Here is a 25,443-nt window from a genome sequence, read left to right on the forward strand (position 1 = left end):
TAAGGGTTTTTTTCTGTTACTAAGAAATGTGTTTTGTGACCAGCAATTCTAGTCTCCAGCAAATGTGGTCAGAGTACTGAGCTCTCGCTGTTGAAACCTCTGAGCACTTGAATGCAACACAATACTTAGTACACGTTTTAATTGGATCAACTTTGCTGAGTGCTTTAGCAGTCACCTGACTCAATAGCAGCCTGTGCAGGAAAGCTAGTAACAAGAACAAAGACTGTAGCCTAAAGGTGCCCATACACTGCACGATAATCGTATGCGATCGGTTTTTCGTACGATAATCGAGCAGTGTGAACGGAGACGTGTGACCGTTTCTACTGTACGGTTGCACGTCTTCTGTCGAACCAGCATGTTCGAAAACCAGCCGGGAATCGTAGAATTCTCGGCTGGTTAGAACGGTGCTCGGAAGACAAATGCCGAGCGGGCCGGTGTGCGCATGCGCACACTGCCCGTTCAGCATTGCGGTCATCGGAAGCCCGCCCCTCAGGGGGGCGGGCTTGCGATGATCGAGAGTGCGATCTGCCTGTCCAAGATAGGCAGATCGTACGTTTTTTTAATCCCTGTACAACCATCGCAAGACTAAAGTCTTGCGATAGTTGTGGAGTGTATGGCCACCTTTAGAGAGATAGTAAAGGGCTGTAACCCACGAATGTTTATTTTAAAATGGCTTCCAGTACAAAGTGTGCTGAGTGCTTGTCTGTACTAAAACATTCAGGATTCTTGTGAATAGCTCAAGCTCGACCCATTTGGGACCCACTTGGAGGCCGAAATGACAGGAACAAACGTTGCAGCCTCAGCATGGACATAATACAATATAAAGAATGAACTGCGCCAATAAGCAAGCTAACAGCTACAAGGCACTGGAATGTACACCCACTGTGAGTGTGTATACGTGGAAAATGAATAACTAAATGTGCCGAGCTAAGACAATGATCAGATATAAAGAGTTAAAAAAAAAAAAAATTAAAAAACAGTGACTCAAACAAATGTCAGTGAAAAAAAATCAATCAGGTGTAAAGTCTTTAAATCTTCATAAATCCGCGAAAGATGTCCAAATATAGCAATAGTGATGAATATTACTTGTTCCTTCACCAAATGCACCACGTGCACCACACCAGATATAGGGGTGCTCACCTTATTGATAGACCCCAGCAAGAGGTCAAACCAGGCAATTCCCTTCTTAACCAGGGGAATCAGCATGGACATACTACGGTATAAAGACAATACTTTTGATGTGTGAACACTTTGCTAAGAATCTGTTTCTGTTAAGCCCTGCAGCCTATTGTAGGTTTTACATGCGTGTCTCCTTTAGTTGCTTTTGTAAAGTCTAAATTAATTTGGACCAGTGTGTGAAACACTTTTAGCCATAGCAATCATGCATTGAACAGGGTCAACTTTCTTACATAGACAAATCTGGCACCACCAGCATTTTCTTTTACAGCAGTATCTTTGTATTTGGCTCCTTGTGGCCAAAACTATTGCATTAACTATGAGGCCAAAGGCTGACTTGCAGGCATAATAGGATAGAGAATGTATTTTCATTCCGTTAGCTATTTAGCTATAACATATACAAATTATCACTTTTCATATCTAACGCTCACATTCATAATTCCATTCCGTTCCTCCCTCTGCAGGCTTTTGTTAAAATCCCAGCAATTTCCACCATCCATTTATCCCCCCAACGTTATCAAACATGTTTCTGATGTCCTTTGTCCCCCGTGATGAGATTGTAATGCGTTCTCTACCCCCTTGTTCCATCAACATCCCCATCATACCACTTTTCTTTTACAGCCCCTGTACCTTTTAGCTCTTTCTTCCTTCCACTGAGGGCACTACATAAGAACAACATGCTATTTTTCAGAAACCATATCTGGGAAACATGAAATTGTGCTGATATTCAAGCAACTAAAGGTAAATAAACAGGTTAGAAAATTTCAGTTGTTTTTTGTGGGGTTTCAGCAAGTGTGGTGTAATTTCTACAATTAGAGCTGAAACACCCCTTACGACGCAGTACGTTGACTTTTTGTTTGCTCCTTTGCCACTTCTGCCTCTATTGCATCTGGCAGTAAAATCTTTAGTGTCAGACACTAAGGGAATGGGCACAATCTCTTCATGAGTCATGTGGCAATGCTTTGGCCTAGCAGTTGGCTGTTAGATTTGAGCACTGTCCTCCCCATACCAGGAAGCACTGTGTATTTTTGCAGGCTGCAATGGATGCAGGAGTGGTGAGGGAGTGCTGAAAGGGTTAATATGTGGGGTTTACTGGGGTTCCTTCAGAGAGATACTGTCACCTTACCCTGAATGACCTTTCATTGTAGATGAGATTTTCCATCCCTGCTTTAAATTAGGTTGCCTATGTTTCTCTCTATAATTCCTATGTCCCTCTTACAAGATGTTGTGCAAAACTGTTCTCAATATTCAGAATGTATCCTTAAAAGTGATATATACAAGGGCAATACTATAATAGTGTCATATGTTTTTTATGCAGCCTTAGATTTAGTTTGATTTTGCAGCTGTTAACTTTTGATTGAGTGTGCTACCTTCCTTGCTGCTACCCAGCTCTGTTTTCCTCAACTGCATTTTATTGAGAAAATAGAAAGTAATTCTATTGCTATGGCTCAAGGTGCTCAACTGTACATTTTTCAACATTGCATTTTGTCACCTAACTACACTTATGATCATTCTTTTTTAATATGTCACAATTTTTCTGAATTCAATAATTCTACGTGAATGTACATTCCATTCTATTTAATCTACCAGATCAGTAAATAAAATAAAAAAAACGAAGTTCAACACTAATCCATGTTTCTTCAGCTAGTTGTGAGTATGTTCTGACTGCCTATTATCTTTTAACTAGTTGTTTATCCATGTACAAATATATTTTCCTAGTCCTTGCTTTTTAATTTCTGTATTAGACTGCTATGAGGACCAGTGGCATATACCTTTGCAAAATCCAAAAATCAACATAATTTCTACCAGTCAGATTTGGCTTATGGTTTTGGCAACTTATTTTCTCAGCCAGTTGAAACATTTATGGAAAAATAATAAAATGGAATAAAAAATAGTCACAATGTACCGATTGGTCATTTACTACCATCACTCTTTTTATGTTTCACATAACCTTAGGGGGTTATTCACAAAGCTGCCGAAGGCATCGGACGGGGGAGGGGGCGGGTACAGCTGGCTCTGCCTCTAGATAGGCAGAGTCAGCCGTCACTCACGCAGCTGGGCGGATCCAGACATAATAGTAGTAGTAGCTGGACCCTACTGGAAGGAAGTCGCAGGGCTACCTGAAATGCCGATTCCGGCACTGGATCCTGCTTTCGGTGCCCACCTTGGCACGTAGTGCAGTGCATTAAGTTAGCCACAGGATGCTGTACAGGTCCAGGGTAGTCGCATATCCACACTGGAGTGACCAAGTCCTTTTAGAAGCCCTTAACGTGTATGCTTAAAGTGAGCAAAGCCAACGGGTTGTGGAATGTCTCCCTTCCTTCTTTGAAAAATTGATGCTACTGGTGGCAGCATTTGCAAGTTTGAATTAGCAGCACCTGGAGAAAATGTTCACTCCTCCAAAGCAATTTTCTTAACAATTGAGGAAATGGATTGATACATTAATCTCTTGCCTTAACAAATTCCTGACCATGTCGCTGGAGGATGTTCCAGTCTTTAAATACCCTGTTGGCTGGTGGCTTAAAGCTCAAGGCCTCTGTGGCAACTATTAGTCCTACTTTGCAGCAGGCAGTGGCTTCTATGGAAGTCTGTCAGACCCTGACGGTCTGAACCAAGCGTACTGCACACAACGAAAATTCAATTTCCATAAACTGAGGTCCTGAGGCAGCTGGAACTATTGCCCTTGGCTCTTATGCTATTGCATGGATTGTTTAGCTGACACCCTCTGTCAGCTTGCAAGGCTGGAGCTACTTTGTGTGTAGATGTGTAGGCTCATGTGGCACTGGTCAGCAGAACCAGCATATAAAATATATCTGTAGAGGATCCCCAATGCAGGAGAACAGCTTTTGGGGGAGGAATTAGCTGTCCTAAGGTCATGGGTAGGTAAAAGTAGTCTTTTTACCCCGCAAGGTTCTGCTGGGTAAATCTCCTTTTGGCTCTGGCTGAGAAGAACTCCTTTCATTCTTCCTAGACTTCCATCTCCAGGTCAGAGTTTTTGTGACTTTTTTTTTAGCTTCTTTATTTTTTTTTTACACTAAACTTTATTGCTATCACATAGGGGACTAAGAAATCCCCTATGTGATAGCCAATTCACATAACAGGTTCTCTTTATGGAGACATCAGGTATCTCCAAGACCCCTAATGTTACCTAGGGACCCCCAGAGAAGCTGATGAATCGGAGATCTGCTTCATCAGCTTCTCACCTGCATCTGTAACCGGAGAGAGACACTGAATGCAGGAAGTGTTGTAATACACATGACTTCTTGCATTCGGGGACCAGAGAGGAGATCAAAGGGAGTTCATGTACTGAGCTCCCTTTGATCTCCACTGACAGTGTCGCCGTGGCGGTCCTAGCCGCACCGGGCACGGTGGATCTCGGCACACCAGCAGCTACTACAAGCGATCGGGCATCGCTAGAGACGCCCGATTGCTTGAATGTAAACAGCCATCGCTTGCTGTTTACATGGCTGACAGTTTCTTAAGACGGCTTCCCGCTCCCGTCACGAATGGCCATGGACGGGAGGTGGTTAAGGAGGCGCGCAGACTCAGAGCGCACTCCTAAGAAGGAAAACGGGGCGAAATTGATTTTTTTTAAAGAAACGGCGGGACTGGGGAAAAATTAAATAACGGTACTGTCCCGTTTAAAACGGGACATATGGTCAGCCTATTCTTGTGTAATCTTTTAGGTCCCATTTACATGGCTGTGCAGTTAGTCCAGTTTGGACCTTTGATTAGACTGATTAAAAGTGGACTGTGATGTATTCCTATGGGTTGCCGGATGTAAACAGATGTGCGTCCCTTTACATCCGTGTCCACTGAGGTTCAAAGGACCGAACTCAATACGTTTGTGTCCAAGCCGCTTTTGCAGACCTGAACAAATGAAACTGATCTGAACAGATGCACAACCCTTTACACCTGGCAGCCCATAAGGACTACATGTGTCCTGTTTTACCTCCCATCACAAGATGAAGGAAAAAACAGAATGGATACCAAATGGACATCGATGTCACGTACTGTATATGACAGCCATTTCTGTTTTGATCCGACTTAGTAGGGAAAAGTCTATGGATCTCCTGCTGATACAGAATGTAGGCACCGTGTGAAAGGGACCTTTTTACGCTTAAATACATTTTTAATTCATGTATTCTGTTTTTGTATAACTGTTTAAGATCAATAAACATATTTTTAAGAAATTGATGAATAGTTGCTATTGGTTACTAATACTTTTGAATATTTCCGTTTACCTTATTGGTAAGCTTGCATTCAGGTGTATAAAATGTAAAAGGTATGTAGCATTATTCAGAGAAAGGATGATAGAAGTATGACAGAATGGCAAAAGTGGGACGCTTGAGTGGGAAGAAAAATACATTTTAAAAAAATACACCAGAACAAAACAACATAGAAAAGGTAAAGGATGTTAGTCAGTGATAGACAGAACACAAACATACGTCTGCTATTGTCTACAAAGTGAAACGTGGTGGAATGACTGCAGCTGCTTACATGTGTGTGAGTCACTGTCATATTACTGCACCCTGAACTTCCCCTCTTTCTGACCACATCCACCATCTACAGTGTGAGGTAGAGATATTTCTCAGTCAGCTATAAATAGACTGTGATAGGAGGGTGCGTGGGCACACGAGAGAATTGCGAGGGAGGAAACCCAGCTATATATAGGTACTTCCTCTCCACACACACCAAGACTGGAAAAATGAAATATATAAAACAGCTTATGGGTTTTTTTTCTTCTCTCCCTTTTAACGTACCCCTTATAGTCATTATGTCTTATGTCATCACATATAGGTTATCGTAGTTTTGTGGTTTTTGTTATGTATATTCAGATTGTGTTAAGTCTGGCTCGAGATGGCTTGCTTTTCTTCTGTGCCTGCCTAATACGTCATTTTATTCTATGCAACTGAATAGTATGTTTATTTGTAACAGCACATGACACAGTAGCTGCATATATTACTTTTATCATTAATTTAAGCAGCATTGGCAAATTCTGCTTTGCAGAGTACATGTCAGTTTCTGCCCCAAACAACTGACTGTTATGCTCCATTCAAACCTGAGCGGCTGTTCGGATCCGCTCTAAACAGAGAATACAATGCACTTTAATGTGAATCGTTCAGACCATTGAGGGGACCAACTGATTCTGCAGAAAACTAACTTTTAAACATTAAGGAGCAGCGTCCATTTTAAGTGATTTGAAATAGCTTCAAAACATTTTTACTTTACTATCATTTTCAATGATGTGTCTGGTACATCATTGAAACTCACTTTCAATGAGGTGTCTTGTTATGCAACACTAACAAAAATAACTAACAAAACAAATACAAATGAAAAAATAAATATAATTGTTAAAAAAAGGCAGAAAAATAATAGCTAATGGAAGTAAGGTTATATAGGACTGATTAGGATTATGCAATGGTTAATAAGGGGTTAAACAGTAATACATTTAATTTGAAAAACTAACCTGTAAGATTTCTTTAGCCACTTAAAAGCGAACTATGAGGTCAGTGCTTTTCACTCACCTCATAGTTCTAGCCGCCTGTGACAATGAAACTGTCACAGGTCGGCTCAGTAGATCGGGAGGTGAGCGAACACATACCGGCGTTCGCTCACCTCTCGATCCTGTCACGGCTCTCTGCCGTGACAGGGGGAGGGGCTGGATTCCCCCCTCCCCGCTCCGATCCTCCAGTGCTGACTGGCGGAACGGACAGGGGAGGGGGCGGGTACAGCTGGGGGGATCCAGACATAATTGTTGGCATCCGCTTCAGCTGCGGCGTCTTAGTATACCGCGAGCAGCAGCTCGCGGTATACTGCGGCGTCTCAGTATACTGAGCCTAGGGTGACGGGAGGACGCTAGTTTGTGTCCTCCCGTTACCCTAAGGAGAACTATGGGGAAAAGCCTTAACCCCATAGTTCTCCTTTTTAAGGACCATAAGACGTACATCTTAGACATTAGGTGGTTATGCCAAGATTACAGCTGCAGCATCAGCGGTGATCTTGGTACCATTTTTCAACTTTCACATACAAGTGATCTGGGTAGCTCTACAGCCATCCAGTCACTTGTACAGCCTTGGTAATGTCCACCATGGTTTCTAGGGTCTCCCGTTCCTTCGGAGAGCCTGGGACCACAACAGATGACTTTGGGATGTTACCCGATCTGCTCTCCAATCAGTGATATCCGGAAGCACTGTGCTATCAGCATTTCTGGGTTCACAGCTGTCACCTTCCTTGCCAGTGTGGGCAGGTTAACAGCTGTACTTGATCTGTGTGTAGCAGAGGGCAGGGGAGACATTGGGGTCTAATAGCACTATTTTTGCAGATCGCACTAATGGAACGCAGGCACTTTTTTAATGTGTGTGTGCGGCCTCCCGCCCCTGAACGCAGGGAGCCGGCCGACTTGTGTTCCAGAGGCCGAACGATCTGGAACACAGACTTTGTGGTGTGAACCAACCCTCTCTCTTGGCTGTCTCTTCTCTCTCTCCTAGCTCTCTGCTGTCTCTCCTCTCTCTCTCTCTGCTGTCTCCCTTCTTTCTGTGCTGTCTCCCTTCTCTCTCTGCTGTCTCTCTTCTCCCTCGATCTGCTCTCTTCTGGCTGTCTTTTCTTATTTGCACTCCAGCAGCTTTCTGGGTCTCCTTTCAGGTGCGGTGTCCTGTACTCCCGCGCTGCTCTTGTGGCCGAATGTGCAGACTGGGAGAGGTGTCCCGCCCCTTCCCGTCTGCAGCGTCTGACAAATTCAGCCGCATTAGCACCGCGGGATGACAAGCACAGGTCAGTGAGCCAATCGCGATCTACCAGTGTTCGCGTTGCGTTCGACTGGTAGATCGCAATTGACCTAATGGGCACCCCTGCTCTACAGGGTCTGTGCTTTCAGAAACTATATGATTCTGTGGAGTTTTAGGTAATCTTCAGGCCTAAAATGTGCATTTAATTATGTTTGAAAAAAATGCAAAAAATTGCTCTGGCAGCAAAAGGGTCAAAAGTGCATAAACTTAAACTGCATGTTTAAAATTCTCAAAATTGCCCATAAATGTATGCAGTTATATGTTTTCGTTACCATATACCCCTAGGTGTTAAAGTTCGTTGATGGCTGCAAAGACCCAATTTAGTTTATGTCTTTTGTTCATTTTTTTTAATTTTCTGCATTAGCAGTTTTTTTAAAATTTGTTTTGATTTATAATTTTTTTTTATTTGCTGTTGTTTCTTCTTAGGGTTTCCCATTTTGTTCTCTTTTTTTCATTTTACTGGTTAGGGTAATATAATTCTAAATTGCCCAAATTGCAGAAGATTAGTTGTGCACTAGAAAAGTGTCATTGTGTCCTATGATTTTGCTTTTGTTTATTGTTGTCTTTATATTTCATCCTGAATTTTTGTTGGTAATCTGTGAAGATTTGTTTCTTTGTTCTTTACTTTGGAAAACATTTTTTAACAAGTAAAGAATGCTTTAAAAAGGTAAATGAAAGAAGTGGGGAATTGCACATAGTCAAAATGTAGCCTTTACTGGCAACCATCAGTAGAAATGAAAGGTGTGATCAGATACACTAGCTAAAGCTCCTGTTTTTTCCTCCAATGTTTATGAAAGCCATTTTATTCAATTTCATGGTTATTGAATACCTTTTTTAATCCCTTTTATGAACAAGGGTATTTTTTGCCTTTATGAAGCGAGTGTCTACTGCTAGGCATTAGATGATCTTTCTTTTTTTTACTGCTCAGTTACTCTCTATCTATTGACAGGAGCAGAAGTAAATGGATTTTCTGGCAAAATGGTGTTCTTCCAACTGCTAAATATTAGGGATGCACCGATATATCGGCCGCCGAAACATATTGGCCGAAAATTGCACGTTTGGCTAAATGCCGAAAGTGCCATTTTCCTGCCGTGATTTCTTTCCTCCCCTCTGGGCGCTGCTCTGTGTCCCAGCGGGGAGGAGAGAAAGTGACAGCCGGCCTAGCGCTGCGGGACAAGAGCGCTGTGAGCGGCCGGTGTCTCTCCCACACCGCTCGGCCGCCTATCACAGTGCGGCAGAGTGGTGTGGGGGCGGAGACAGCACTGTCACAGGAGGCTGGGCTCTCGCACCGCTCACTCAGCCTCCTGTGACAGTGTGCGAGCAGTGATCGCTGAGTGTTTGTAGATAATTGATGACATAGTATGGTTAATATATCCTCAATTATGAATGAATGGGAAGTGATCTATATCCCCTCCTGTTCATTCATGATTGTGGTTATAGTAAACATACTATATTCTCATGTTATGAATGAACAGGAACACTCATAGAGGATTCCTGTTCATTGATAACAGGGGACACAGAAAAAGAGATTGAGGACTCTGTGTTCTCAATCTCTTTTTCTATTTTAAAAGGGAAATATCAGGGGTCTGTTTAGACCCCTAATATTTCCCCGAAGCCCCTAAAAGTAGAGTAAAAAATTAAAATATTTAATAAAAAATGAATAAATAAATATAAAAAAGTTTATAAAAAATAAATAAAAATAAAATCATAAAAAAAATTAAAATAAAAACATTTTCGGTATTGGTTTCGGCCTGACAATTTTTTTCTATTTCGGTTTTTAAATTTCTATTTCGGTGCACCTCTACTAAATATCTCGCCAGCTGGGAGTTGACGTGTTTTGCTGCCAGCACTGTGATTGTGGCTGCAGTGCATGTCCCTGTGGGGAAGCGTGGCATGTCCATGGGTATGTGCACTTTAAATATCTTAAATGTGGAGCATAGATCTATACCTTAGCACCAGACATTAGGACATAGATCTATATCTTTTAGGCATTAACAGGTTAAAAAGCATTCCATACCTTTGTTAATGTTTTATACAAGTGATGCACTTTTCTTCCTGGTTCATTTTAGGGGTGGCAGCATTAGAGAGGAACGGAATTGTATGGGTGTAAGATTTAACCCTTATATTATGCTATCATTTCATTTCAGAATGTTTTATAGCTTTTTACCAAGATATTTGTTATGGCTTTTATATTGGCAAGTGTCTTGGCCTTGGATTTTATATTTTTCTCACTGTATGTGACCTGCTTTACCGTTGACCATTTGCCAAGAGCTGTAGTGATTTGCTGTGTTTATTTATTTTCATAAATACATCTTCTTGTCTTCTTAGTGTTTTATTTTTAGTGTGTTACTAAAAATAAAAGTGTCCCATTATAAAATATTGTATATAATCTTAGTACAGGTGTACACGATGACGTGTATAGTTCTGAGATTACTCATTTGAGTGCAGTCTTAAAGAAGCATATTTCCTATATCTACCTTTATACCCAAAACCCCAGTAAAAGAGGAAATAAGTATGAAAACACGTGAACCATTGCAATTTTAAGAATGTTCTACTTTTCTCTTCCTATATATAGCCTTCCCTCTCTTTGTATATAATTTTAGCCGCAACACACCACATCTTTTCTATGCAATATCACACTTGTTCCAGCCTAAAATTGCCCTGAGCAAAACAGATTTAGAGATGGTATCCCTCAAGACAGATTAAGATATTACTAGGGGGCACTTACCCCCTAGTAAGACTTATACAAATTGGATTAATATGTGTTTTAAAAATACAGGCTTTAGTTTGCTCTTGAAAATATTTTTACATTTTACTGCATTGCAGTGCATTAGGGTTTTTTAATTTTTTTTTTTTTTTTTTTGCCATTTTCATTGTCTGATCAAGAAAATGTCACCATTACTGCAAAGTTTGAGGCTCCTCCGACTGGATGTAACTTAAATGGTTGGTTTTAGGTAGGGCCTTATACTTACTACATCTGCAATAGTGGCTGCAGATTAGTTTTCTTTTGACACTGCAGCTTGATAGTTTTAAAGTAGGAGTGATGCAGTTGTGCAGCCACCCAATCACTTCTACATATCAGCAGTGGTCCACTGTGTGCTGCTGCCCCCTCCCTCCCGCTGCTCACCTGTTATGCATTTCTGGGTTCAGAGCTCAAAATCCCAAAACTGCTTCATAAGCAGCAGATTGGGGACTCTCTGTCTCTTATATACTTGGGCAGCAAGTAGGGAAGAAATCAGGAGTAAAAACAGTTTTGAGTTAATTTTTTTAATGTATTGAGAAATGGACCTGCTGTACAATAACATCATCCAAGGCTGATCGGTCATTCCAGGCAATTGTACTGGAAATTGCAACGCTTATGAATATTTGGGTCCCTGTACTTGTGATAAATTGGAACAAGCAATGTGAAAATCATTTTGGCAAAGTGGATACAATGTTATTGTTGAGTAAACTAGTGCATGCCAACATTTTAAAATTTGATCTGATCATGAAGTTTTTGATTATCCCTGAACATAAAAAAAGTTAAAGTATAAAGTAGGCATAAACATTAGATTTGGTTAAATTGGGAGGTAATCTGTTTTCTGTTGGGTTCTAGCAGACACTGCTGGATAAGGCCTTTTGGCAGAATAATTGATTGGACAAGTTGGAAAACATTGATTACCAATATTTTTCCCTAGATGAGCTGGTGTCAAAGGTGTCTGCAGTGTGCTTTCCCCGTTCCCCCTCCATAGGCTTAACTTAACCATTCATGTTTAGAACCCAGCAGTCAGCATAGATGATTGAACTGTAGGGCAGCAGCTAACGATTATTTTCATAATCGATTAGTTCGCCGATTATTACGTTCGATTAATCGGTAAACAAACAAACAAACAAAAAAGTTTAAATAATTAAAGTCACATAAAAAAACCACACACAAACGTGTCGGGTGCGCCGCACATGTTACATATCACCACGAATGCAGTGTGCAAGCAATAATTTTAGGGCCATCAATCACTGTTAACACTAAATTGATGAGCGGTAAAAGCTTTTAAAGCGTCGCCTATGGACAATTTTGGGTATGGTAGTTTTTTGCGATTTCGCGGCACTCACAATTTAAAGGCTTAACATGTTTGGCGTCTATTTACCCGACGTGACCCCATCTTTTATATTTTACAAATTGGGTAATAATAAATGTTTCATAACATACCGTAGGAAAAACAGTTGTTTTTGTTTTTCAAAATGTTCGGTACTTTTTTCTTTATATATAAAAAAAAAACAAAAAGAAAACAGTGGAAAAGAAAGCTCTATGTGTCCCCAACAAATGGTCCAAAATTCATTTTCATTCAGCACTGTTGTATTAAGTTAACGGTGGAAGTTGGGGTCCTTTTAATGATCATTGTCTTTGTGCTTTATTAGACTTCAGTTAGTAGATCTCACAGTCTGTTCACTGGGTCAGATTTTTCCAGCCAATGGATAATGTTCTCCCAGGAAAACACTGGCAGAGGTAGAGATTAATAATTGGCTAGATACCAATATTGGTGTGAATGGTCACTTTGGAATACATTTTGATGGTTGATGGTTCCATCTCATCTTTCTGTATAAATGCCTATATTCCCTTTTGTGTGCTGAGAAACATCTTAGTCTCTTTGTAATGTTTACCCGGTACACTAGTGCATGACGACATGCCTACCAAATTCATGCATTGTTGAATATATGAAAAAGTTTTCATTGTGATGTATAGCATAGTACCCAATACTGGCTATTTAATGTTTTAAAAAATGTATATGCATTTTATTGATTTAAGGCTTAATGCTTCTGATTGTCTTGAAATGACCTGGTTGTTACCAATCTTTGGATCTGTATACTGTTTTGAATACAGGGGGTTAAGTAGGATCCTGTTGCCATGACAACAGGATGCAGTACGAGTTCTGTGACACTGTTGCTATGGAGACATGACAATGATTCTCCGATTTAGCATCTTCCCTACCTCTCAGGGAGAGCTGCATCTCATTAAGAAGGCAGTATTGTTGTCCTCATTCAACCTTTTGGCAAACATCGAGTTAAACGACCAGGGATAGGCAAAAACAGTATTTAGTGCAGCCTCAAACCTGTGTTCTAGCAGTGCTGTTTCAATGCTACCCAGTGAACACTCCATAACCACAATTGAATTTTCCAATGCCACCTTTGTCAGAATGTTTATCGTTATGTTCTGGTTAGATATAAATTCCCCAATTCTCATTTTTTGCTGGAATCTGATGTGGAAAGACCAAAATGCATGTATTTCAGCTCTATGACTAGTTTACAATCCTGAGCATAATGCAAATTATATTCTGTGCAAATTGTTTTGTGTAAAAATATGTTCTCTTATCTGGTTTCTTGATTTTCTTTGTTAACTGCTCTCCTTGTCAGCACATTTAAAAGCAACTCTTTCCTTACTGTGGAAACCCAGACAGACTCTGTCCATAATGTCTGTGACCTCAGGGAAGTGCATTCCCTGCTTTGACCAGTATTGGAGTGGGTCCAACTGCTGCATAGTAAGCTGTAATACAAAAGAAAGAGTTTTCTGTTTGTAAACACTCTGATCATGCTGCTTTAAGCCAGTCCCTCAAGGGATCAGACTAGCTTTACCATAGCACCTTTTGAGATGACGTATTTAGATATAAACTACATATAATACCTTTGCTCATTTCGTGCTGGCTTAATTCAGATTTTTAGTTTTTTGAAATGCTTGTATTTTCTGTTTTTTTCCAGTGAATTTGCTATGGCATGTAAGATCCTAAGAATACATAAATGTCATTGTGTCACGGGCAGAGGGGTTTGTGAATATAGTAGGACAAAACCAGATATAGGTAATCAGCTTTTCTGCTAAACTGCATCCAAATGCAAGAAGCAGATACAGGTAAGCAGCTATTCATATGGGTTTTTTTAAATGATTGAATATTATGTTCTGCCAGGTGTCTGTCTTATTTTTGTGGCATTAGGATGTATAAAATACCCTAAACCATATCACCATATATGATCCTTTGTATTTTGATGTCTAACATAAAATTATGAGTTCGGTTGTGCAGATTTCTTTATTCTCTTTGTTATAGTTACAATTACTATATTCAATATTATTTCATTAAAGGAACAATTTGTTGAGAGCTATATGTTGACCACCACCACCTGAATACACTAGTTGCCTGCACCACTGACCTGGAACAAGTATGTAGCACACAAGCCATTTTTAAACTCTTCTCAGAAAGTATTTTAAATACTGGATTAGCATGGCAGCCAGGTAATCAGCAATTTCAGTTGGATGAGGTCAGACATGTCAGCCTGCATAAATCCCTCAGCATAGATTTCCTTTAAAGTGTCCAGCAAAGCTTTTTTGGTTTGTTGTGGATATAATGGTAAAAGATTAGAATCCTTATGAGGTTTTTACATCTATTCAGTGCTCTTTTAGGGACACCATACACGTTACAACCTGACTGTACAATCAACTTAAGTTTGCCAAACATTAGGGCTGCAACAACTAATCGACATAATCGATTATAATCGATTATTGAAAAAGAACTGTATGTAATATGAGGACCTATATAAACAATGCAATTAATTTGCATTCAATCAGGCAGATCAAAAGGAGATTGTACAAACAGATTGTAATGTGTGGCGAAATTTAGATTGTTCCATCATTTAACATCCTTGCAAGAGTTATACCAGACAAGAAGTTAGGTGAGGTCTGCAGCAGCGACATAGACAAAAAGGGCCCACACACCGCATCTGTTGGGCTGCGTCAGCGCTTGCTAAACTCAACGCATGTGGTGCAAATCCAGGATTAACCAACCCCTAGCAATGCTTAAAACCACCTGATGTGAATGCTTCAATGTACAAAAAAAAATGCTGGCATGGGTTCTAGCCACCCCTACTCTACAAAACAAACAAGCATTTTATTTCTGTCTCTGGTGGTGTTCGAGATTTCTTCTCACTTCCTGCCTAGTGAAACAGTTGTCACTGTGAAAGTAAGTAAGAGCAAATCTATCTGATCTGAAAACCTAACATGGGTTCTAATCCTTCGTCTGTACAAAACTACAAAAAAAAGTTGACACCCTCAATGAATAATTTCTTTAACACCCTCCTCCTCTATATAACAAAATATATTTTCATTAAAAATCATGAAATTAAATAAATTACAATGATAATGGTCAAAAAAAACAACAACTCCGGGATAGTTGGAGTACCCCAGTCACATTAGCAGTTGTCTGTAACACTGGCAATTAGTGTTGTGTCCTCCATTACACTAGTGATCACTGCTAGCTGGGCTGAGCTACAGACAGCTAATATGTTCAGATCTTAAAGTGATACTAAACTCCGGAATTAAATCTTAAAAATGCATCCAGGTACCTTGTTAACATAAATGTATCTTATTTGTGTATCACTCGGCAATAGATTCTCAAATCATCCCTGAATTGGTGCTGACACTGTCCTGCCTTATAGAGGGTGGCTACTTTTGTTCCCCATGATCCCTAAGTGTGTTTTAGGCCTCATTCACACCATCCTCAGTGCATTCCGGCCTGATTGTGGCGGGAACACACTGGATTGCATTGCGGCCAGCTCACTTTGTTGTGTTGCGGGAGGGGGCGTGGCGGTACATTGAAGTGAATGGCACCGCAGCCACGCCCTCCGGCTGCAATGCGATCGGCCGCACGGGAACACAAAAAAAAATAGTGCTTGCAGCATTTTTTCTGACCAGACCGGACCGCAGGCATTGATAGGCCTTGCGTTTCCGTGCGGCCGATCGCATTGCGGCCGGAGGGCGTGGCTGTGATGCCATTCACTGCAATGCAATCGGGCCGGAAAGCACTGAGAATGGTGTGAACGAGGCCTTAATGTAGCCAGTTTACTAATTTGTGTTGAGATTGTAGTCCCTCACAGGAGCAGGCTTGGAGCTACTTTACAACACAAATAGGGACCATGGGGAACAAATGTAGCCACCCCGCCCAGAAGGAAGGATAGTGTCCGCACAAATTCAGAGATGATTTGAGGATCTACAGTCAAGTGATACACATATAAGATACATTTTTGTTATTAGTTCAGGCTAGGGATGCACAGATACTAGTATCTGTATCGTTGCTGATACTGAGTATTAGGGCGAGTACTCATACTTGCCCAAATGCTCCCGATGCTTTATCCCGATACAGGAACTTCTGGTATCAGGAAGCTGGGCAGAGAGTCATTACACGCCACCCGGCTTCCTGAATGGCCGGGGAGCCGGCTCTATGCACTTGGTGACAAGGGAGCATAGAGTCAGCTTCCCGGGCAATCAGGAAGCTGGGTGGCATGTAATGACTTGCTGCCCGGCTCCCTGTTTGGCCGGGAAGCTGGCCAACCAGTAAGCCAAGCTGCGAGTCATTACCTGCTCCCCCATCTTCCCGATTGGCCAGAAAGGCGGCCCCATGGCTAATCAGAAAGCTGGGCGGCGAGTCATCACACCCCGCCAGGCTTCCCTAGAGCCACTATCAGTATTCGGTATTGGCGAGTGACGAAATAAAAATAATCAGTACTGGTACTCGATAACGAAAAAACGGTATCGGTGCATCCCTAGTTCAGGCACTTGAATACACTTTTTAAGATTTAACCCCTGAGTTTAATGTCACTTTAATTTTTTCTTAATTTGTTTTTTGGATTACTAGCCTCTTTTCATGTATTGGATCTCTAGTTTAAAAGATATAGATTTATTTCCTAAGCACATAAATCTATATTGAGAGCCTAGCTAGTTGTCTTGAGGGCATGAACATCATCAATTTGGGTATGTACATTTTGGGTACTCGCGTACCACAATTACCCTGTATAACTTCATAAACCTAATCCTGTTTCCTTTATTTTGGTTCATATGAAAGCATAATAAATGTGTCAAATATATCTGGGCCTATTTCTGGTGCTGTTTAGATTCGGTAAGCATGTGTGCATTTAAGAGGGCTTTTGGATATGCGGGCCAGTGCTCTGCAGGAAACCCAAACTTTTAAAGATCAAGAAGCAGCATCCACTGTAAGTGATTTCATCGGCATTTGCAGTAGCTTAAAAACATTTTGACTTTAATGTTTAATATCACTTTAACCTGAGGACTGTGGAATAGCCAGGGAATTCCCTTACTTTCATTCACTGTAAGTAAACGTGTCGCATAATAGCTTTGCATACCACACAAGCATGTTGGTTTTCCATATACCAGTCAACACAAATGTGTACTGAAAAGTGTAAAATATTCTATTTTTCAAATACAGCCACAACCTCTTTTACTCTGTCACACAGCCCTGTCCAGTCCATGATGCACTTTGTGGACTCGTTGCATTGTACAGTACACATTCCTTTATTTTATCTCACTGAAATAACCTTAAGTAGGAAGTGATACAGAAAGAAAAAACAAAACTGGAGGTGTTGCCATTGGAGCCAGTAAGATCATTTTTATGTTTAATCTACACAAGTAAAAAAAAATCATCCACAGTGTGGTTCATACAGGCAACTTCTGAATATCCTCCTCTTTTCAGCTTTCATGAATCACCCCCACAGGATGTTTGCTGAAGTGAAAACTGGAGGTGTTACCCACAGTAATCGGTCAGATTTCAGCTGGCATTTTTCTGTAGTAGGTTAGAAAACGACAGTAGGAGTCTGGCTGCTGTGGGATACACCCCCATGTTTTCTTTTCTCCATTGTTATAGAATGTCCCTGTTATTACATTACTTGTTGGCCCTGATTTCTGCAGTCTGCAATGAAGCACTGCAAAAGAAGACTCTGCAAGGTGAACAAATGTTTAAATAAAGACACAGTTCTGATTTTACTTTTTTTTTTTTACTTACGTTTGGCTTCAATGATAACTAATGGTCATTTAAAAAAACAACTTTACTATAGTAAATATGCAAAGTTACATACAAAGTGTGTAACTACACACACATACAAAGTGTGTCTTTTGCTCTGTAGTTTGCCATATTTTTTGACACCAAAACAACATTTCTAGTAAAAGCATGACAAAGTTATTTTGAAACAAAATAAAGGCAGATTTTTGCATTTTGTGCGTTCTGGTTGCTGAGTAGGTGGTGTCTGTGGATGCGCTGGGGTGACATTCAAAGTGAATGCATCACACGGTTTGTTACCGCGTGTTATAGTAACGTGTAGATGTGACAAATGTGAAGCAGAAAATGAAGTGAAATGGAATATCCTCTATGGGGACAGTATTTAGGCTTCTATCACACTTGTCAATTTTTACACAAACGCACTTCCTTTGCAGTTAATGGAAATGCATGTCAATGCACATTGTAATACACATTTTTAGATGCCTTGATTTGAAGTGCAAAGTCCATTGCAACATACATCAATGTGGGCTTGCATGCATTTTAATGAATTTCAATGCAAAACCCTTAGTAGGACACAGTAAGCGACAGAGGTTCTAACCCTTCGCTACTCATGGAAAAAAAAGTTTTGGCTAGAGTATTTTTAAGGTTAGGTTTACTTCTCTCCCTTGCAGTAATGTACATTACGTGTCTTGGTGCACTGTGGTGCCATTCATTTGAACTACCATTTGATGCCATGTGTTGCTTTCCTAAGGGCAGGTTCACAACATTTTCCGGACCAGATCTGGTCCGGAAAATGTTGTGAACCTGCCCGCAGTTCCAGAGCATACCAGACCAGACAAAATAAGACGTGCAGTATTTTTCTGGTCTGGTCTGGAACGGACTGCGCTGGTGTGAACATAGGCCAGAAATAGCATATGGATACATTAGAATGCATTTTGGGTCCAGAAACAATCTGGTCTGGTCTGGTGATGATGTGGTGTGAATGGGCCCTAAAAAAGAATCAGGTGTAGTTTTAGCTGTGCTAGGGTGTGTTGACAACCTATTAAAAATGAATGGGCTGACTCGGCACATTGCATGTAAATCCGCAACGTAACCCGCGCACATTACTCAACGTAGGAGATGTGAACCTGGCCTTATGCAAATCCTTCATAAGAATGTATTGATTACCACAAGTGATGTTAATACATAAGATAGAGTGAGGTTCAGAGCATATTTTATACCCAAGGCTCATGTCACACGAGCAATCATGTCTCTTATTCCCTAGCTCCCCCAGTAGTTGGTGCTCTTCTCCTCTGTCTGTCTCTACCATGATAGGGGTGGGTCCTTGATGTCCTCATTTACAGTGCAGGACCACTGGTCCTTGATTGTGATTGTAAAGCTGTGACTGGCAGCAAAGATAATGAGCTTTAGTGGACAGGTCAGACAGTGCATAGGAAGACTGCAGAAATTAGATAAAAGGTAAGTATTTGACTTGATTCCTATCCCTCTAGACAAAACAAGCAGTTAACCCTTGTAACCCTTGGAGTTTGGATGGGGCCCCACTGCAAGAGCAACTTTTTCTGCAGCCTGGACTTCAGCTTCTGTCTAGGGGAATTGGAATAAGCTGAAATATGTACCTTTATTTCTTGCTGCCCTGGCAACCGGCACTCTTCTCCGCTCTTTGGCCCTCAGAATGTGGTGGCCTCTCCGGGTGCTCACATACAATGCAGGACCACTACGTTAGCAACAGAAATGAATGTAACACTGTTTTACAAGCAACTGATGTGAATGTCAAAGTGTTACTACCGTTAGTCTCCCTTCACACCAGGGCACTTGTAGCTCGTATTTGTCAGCACGGAAAAGCTCCGCACAAAAAATCCTATTGACTTCTATAGTGCCCGTTCACGTCTCAGCATAGCGTCGTGCTGAAAAAAAAGCCGGTCGCAGGAAAAAAGTACATGAGCTTTTTTGGGCAGATCAGCGTGATTTGGAATAGCAAAAAGGGTCATATCGCAATGATCTCCCCAAAAAGAGGTGCAAACTGGCTTGTGTGGAGCTTTTCCATGCTGACAAAAACGAGCTACAAACGCCAGCGAGGTGAATGGGGACGAAGTGTCCATGTTGAAAAAAATATTTTCTGATAATATGGAAATGACTGGCAAGCAGCCTCAATAACATTGGGAAATCTATATATTGATATATATAAATATATTGTCCATGACTCAAACCTAATTTGATCTAAAAACGCATATTCTTTGCATTTTTATGATGAACTGTTTAGAAAACTCCAGTCTGTTTCACAGAATCTTTTATGAAGTCTATATACTATGTTTTCCACCTAAATTATTTCTGATGATTCCTCAGAAAATGCCTTTGTGTTTAATAAAGGTGTTTTTCACTTGTCTTTACTGGGAAAGTTTGCATTCCATAAATATCTAAAATATTATGGTCTTTCCTATTTGAGCAGATCTTTCTAAAAATACTACCCAAGTCTCGGACATGTTCGCAGCTCAGTAAAGTGGCTCCATTCACAGCTAAAGCCAGTGTGGTCAGTAATGACAGGTTTCTAGATATTTCTACTGGTGGTTTCTGCTTGTCCTTAAATCACTTTCCACAGAAACAGTTAGTTACTGAGTGCACTTTGGCTAAAAAAAAAGGTTGCTGTGAGGAGCTACGGCTGAATTTAGCCAGTGTTGTACACAGCTGGCAACGCCCAATAAGGACTTTTACAGTGTGACCAACACCTTCCTGCCAGCAGTTGAACCAGCTCAGGTCAGGAAATGGCCACCGATGACTAAAAATATCAGCACTTTGCTTGCTAGCAGAATCTGTAAAACAAGATTTGGTCATTGTTCACACTTATTAACCCTAAAATCTATGAAACCTGCACATTTTTAAATAGTTTTTCTTTTTTTGTAAGAAGAAACAGAAAAATTAGCTTGATGCCGCAGCTTTATTTTTTCCTTTTTAATGATGTTCTCAACATGACTTTTACACTGTACGCATTTCCTACTATTTAATATAGAAGAAGACCATTCTCATTTAAGCCCAGTCTAAAGGTGCCCATACACCTGCCGATTATCGTACGATAATCGCAGGTGATCCCATGATTGTACAATAATCGGCAGGTGTATGGAAGGCGTGCAACCGTTTCCACTGTAAGGTCGCACGTGTTTTGTCTCCCTAGCAGGCTTGAAAACCCGCCGAGAATCTTACGATTTTTGGCGGGTTAGTGGCGTTCTCGGGAGACAAATGCCGCACAGGGCCAGTGTGCGCAAGCGCACACTGCCCACTCAGCATTGGAATCATCGGAAGCCCTCCCGTCAGCGGGGAGGGTTTGCGATGATCGCAAGTACGATCTGCCTGTCCAAGATGGGCAGATCGTACGAGCTTTTAATTACCTTAGAACCATCGCAGGATGAAAGTCGGGCACTGGTTGTAAGGTGTATGGGCACCTTTAGTAATTGAAGTGTGTTCAATCATATAGACTTTTTATACTAGCAACCTCAATTTTCATAGTCTTACCTCTGGTTTCTTGTTACAGCAGTTAACACAGTGTTTAGAGAAGAGCTACTGGGAGAGTAAAATGTACTCTCACAAATATTTTTAGCTGGCGTGTGACGCAATGTTCTATAACTGGAGAACTGTGCAGCTTGACTGTCAGTTATTGCTCCCCACAGGGGCTCCTCCCTCTCCTCTTTGTTCCTCCAGCACTCATTGGAAGGATAGACTCGGGAGGGGGCAGGCACAGCTTGCTCTGGCAGTGGGGTGAATCAAGACTTTTGGTGACAGGTCTACATTAGTAAATGTACTCATATGACCCAAAAGAGAACTACAGCCAAAAAAAAAAAAAAGGTTTGGCTATAGTTCTCTTTTTTTAAATATGACTGAGCTGTCCATATGCACCATAGTCTCTTATATGCTCATCAGCTAGTGGTCATATTAAAGGAGAACTATGAGGTGAGTGCTTTTCACTCACCGCATAGTTCTAGCCGACCTGTGACAATGAGACTGTCACAGGTCGGCTCAGTAGATCGGGAGGTGAGCGAACACATACCGGCGTTCGCTCACCTCTTGATCCTGTCACAGCCCTCTGCTGTGGAGGGGCTGGATTCCCCCCTCCCTGCTCCGATCCGCCAGCGCTGACTGGCGGAACGGACGGGGGAGGGTACAGCTGGTTCTGCCTCTAGATAGGCAGAGCCAGCTATCAGTCACGCAGCTGGGCGGATCCCGGCACAATTGTCGGGATCCGCTTCAACTGCGGCGCCTCAGTATACCGCGAGCTACAGCTCGCGGTATACTAAGCCTAGGGTGACGGGAGGATGCTAGTTTGTGTTCTCCCGTTACCCTAAGGAGAACTATGGGGAAAATACTTAACCCCATAGTTCTCCTTTAAAGTATTACATTATATTTGACCTAAAAATTAATTATTTCCTATGCTCCTCAGCTTCATCTAGTGGCCATAATGTAATATTACATCAAATTGCATTTGACCTGTAAAACAAATCTACTAAAAACATTTGTTTTTGCCTTTATTTGCACAGAAGGAACGTTCACAGATATTCGCAGGGCTCTGGGAATTATTTATAACTAGACCTCTAAAAGAATATGGAGGATGTTACCAAGTCCTGGATTTCCCACTCTAGAATAGGAATATCTGGATGTTTGTACATAATGTGTTTGTGTTAATAGTTTATTTTCATCATTTAACAAAATGGAAAGTAAATGAACAGAAGAGAAATCCAAATCAAATCAGTATTTGGTGTGACCACCATTCCCCTTCAAACCATCATCAGTTCTTCTAGGTACACTTGCACACAGTTTTTGAAGGAACTCGGCAGGTGGGTTGTTCAAAAAGTCTTGGAGAACTAACCACAGATCTTCTGTGGATGTCGGCTGCCTCAAATCCTTCTGTCTCTTCTTCTAATCCCAAACAGACTTGATGATGTTGAGATCAGGGCACTGTGGGGGCCAAATCATCCCTTCCAGGACTACTTGTTCTTAATGACATTGGCTGTATATTTGGGGTCATTGTTCTGCGGCAGAATAATTTTGGGGCCAATCATACGCCTCCGTGATGGTATGGCATGATGGATAAATATCTGCTTGTATTTCTCAGCATTGAGAACACCATTGATCCTAACCAAATCTCCAACTCCATTGGCAGAAATGCAGCCCCAGACTTGCAAGGAACCTCTGCCATGCTTCGATGTTGCTGCAGACACTCATTATTGTACCGCTCTCCAGCCCTTCCGCAAACAAACTGCCTCCTGCTACAGCCAAATATTTCATATTTTGACTCATCAGTCTAGAGCACCTTCTGACATTTTTCCAGCTTTTTCATTTTTGTGCAAAGTTAAATTACTTAGCCTTGTTTCCACTGCGTCTACAGCCGACAACATTGCTTATTTCTTTGTGCTTCTTCAAAAGAGCTTGAACAGCACATCTTTCAACCCCAGTCTGCTTTGAAATCTTTGCCTGGGAGAGACCCATTGCAGTATGAGTACCTTATGTCTTGTTGCTGTGCTCAGTCCACAACCTCACCTTAGTAGCAGAGTTTGGCTGTTTCTCACCCAGTTTTAAGCCTTCTACACAGCTGTTTCTGTTTCAGTTAATGACTGTGTTTCAACCTACATATGAAATTGATGATCATTAGCACCAGCTAGGTATAATTGGTTAATCATTCACCTGACTCTAATCCTACAAAATCCCTGACTTTGTGCAAGTGTAAAGGTGGCCATACACTTTACAACCATCGCAAGACCTTAGTCTTGCGATGGTTGTAAAGTAATTTAAAAATCGTACAATCTGCCCATCTTGGACAGGCAGATCGTACTTGCAATCTGCGCAAGCCCGCCCCGCTGAGGGGCGGGCTTCCGATGACCGCAATGCTGAACGGGCAGTGTGCACGTGTGCACACCGGCCCTTTTGGCATTTGTCTCCCGAGCATGCCACAAACCAGCCGAAAATCTTAAGATTTCGAACATGCTGCTTAGACAAAAGACGTGCGACCGTTTTTACTGCCATAGACTTTGCGATTAAGTACGATCGCGGGATTTCCCGCGATTATCGTGCGATAATCGCACAGTGTATGGGCACCTAAAGAATTGATGCTGGTTTGAAGCCAAAGGGTAGTCACACCAAATATTGATTGATTTAAAATTTTCTTTTGTTCACTCACTTTGCATTTTGTAAATTGATAAAAATATGTATTTTGGAAAACATTCTTATTTTACAGCATTTTCTCACACTGCCTAAAACTTTTGCACAGTACTGTATGTGTGTATGTGTATATATATATATTCTCACTGAAAAATAGCTTTCCTAAAATTGTGTTGGGCTATGTAGTGGTATATAGCCATTTTAGATGCAGAAAGGACTTTGTGGAGTCTACTAAACAGAACACAGTAACAAACAACCTGCACATACGAAAATGGCTGTAGGCGTTACAGCCCACTAGGGAATACATATGTTGACTTGCGCTCTGTTGGCACTGAAGTCTTTGTGTGGACCTTCTATAATTAGTATTGCTTTTATAGTATTTTTGCCTGACCGTTGAGCTGCTGTCTGTCTTGGTTTTTCTTTCCTTATAACTGAATGTATATTTTTTTACTTTATTCGTACCCGAATATTATGGTGTATGTCTTACAACGAACACTGTTGGGACCTATGTCTAAAATTGGCCTATTTCTGGCCAAACCTTTTTTTAGTTGTGGATAGAATTGGTAAAAGTCAAAAATCTCTCAGATTTTTATTTGTCTGTGACCCCAGTAGAGAGATTGTTACCCACTTCCTGTGACTGCAGGCAGGCTCTTTAACTCCCCACAATCTCCAAAATTGAAAGAGTTTAGGCTTAAGCTGAGATTTAACAGTATATCCTTTTTTTGTTTTTGAAAACTGAAATCCGTTCTGTTTCTTGTGACTTTTTCTGTTTTCCAACCCTCTGTCATTTTAAATCCACACTATAACAACTGTTGTTCTACTTCTAAACATGTAAAAACTATATTGTAACCAGCTGCAATAAGATCCAATTAAACATATAGGGCGCATAGATCTGCCATCTATATTTTAGTGCCCAAAAAACACAGAGGCAAGTGCCCAAAGACTTACAGTTGCTGTTATTATATAAAAAAAGTGTGCCAGAATGAAACGACATAATCTCCAGTGCAACGGGAGGACTTAAAGTATATGTATAGCCAAAACTTTTTTGAAGAATTAGAACTTGCTTTGTAGAGGTTTCAATGTATTTTTCTGTTGCTTATCTGTGATAGGAAGTAAAGGGAAATTTCCCCAATGGGACACAGATGGTTTATTTATTGCTAACCCTTCCCTACTCTATCCATAACTTATAAAAAGGAACAATTCAACAACTGTAAATACATTGCTTGCTGCTTGTTCCTTAACAGTTATGAATACTTTTTAATTTTAAAGACACTGTTTTGAAAGATTAAAAGATCAGCAGAAACTATTGGAGTTGCAATTATTCTGACCATACACATACAAATGAGGTTAAGACTTTGGTGCGTCACTCTGGGTGGTTACCCTGATCTGAAACGGTTTTGGCTATCTATGGTACTAACCACATATGAAATATGGTTGGCTAAGTGGATGCCAGCCATGCATATGGTTTGTGAGATAGTGGGAGTAGTTTTTCAAGAGTCATATTCATATTATTGCTCCCAGGTAATTCCATA

The 25,443-nt window shown here is 41.0% G+C and overlaps 1 long non-coding RNA gene across 2 annotated transcripts in view; it reads left to right on the plus strand.

Annotated features, from left to right (window-relative positions):
- The window catches only part of LOC108786642, a 59,230-nt gene that overhangs the window by 17,041 nt on the left and 16,746 nt on the right, over nucleotides 1-25,443 (plus strand). Inside the window, exon 3 of one of the 2 annotated variants that reach the window (XR_001941217.1) lies at nucleotides 13,695-13,793. The exons of the other annotated variant lie outside the window; for it this stretch is intronic. This is a non-coding gene — a long non-coding RNA (uncharacterized LOC108786642). Of the gene's footprint in view, nucleotides 1-13,694; nucleotides 13,794-25,443 lie in introns of those variants that run through there. 2 annotated transcript variants of the gene reach the window in all.

The sequence above is a fragment of the Nanorana parkeri genome, unplaced genomic scaffold (genome assembly GCF_000935625.1).
Source record: "Nanorana parkeri isolate BGI_ZX_2015 unplaced genomic scaffold, ASM93562v1 scaffold220, whole genome shotgun sequence".
NCBI classification, from domain to species: domain Eukaryota; kingdom Metazoa; phylum Chordata; class Amphibia; order Anura; family Dicroglossidae; genus Nanorana; species Nanorana parkeri.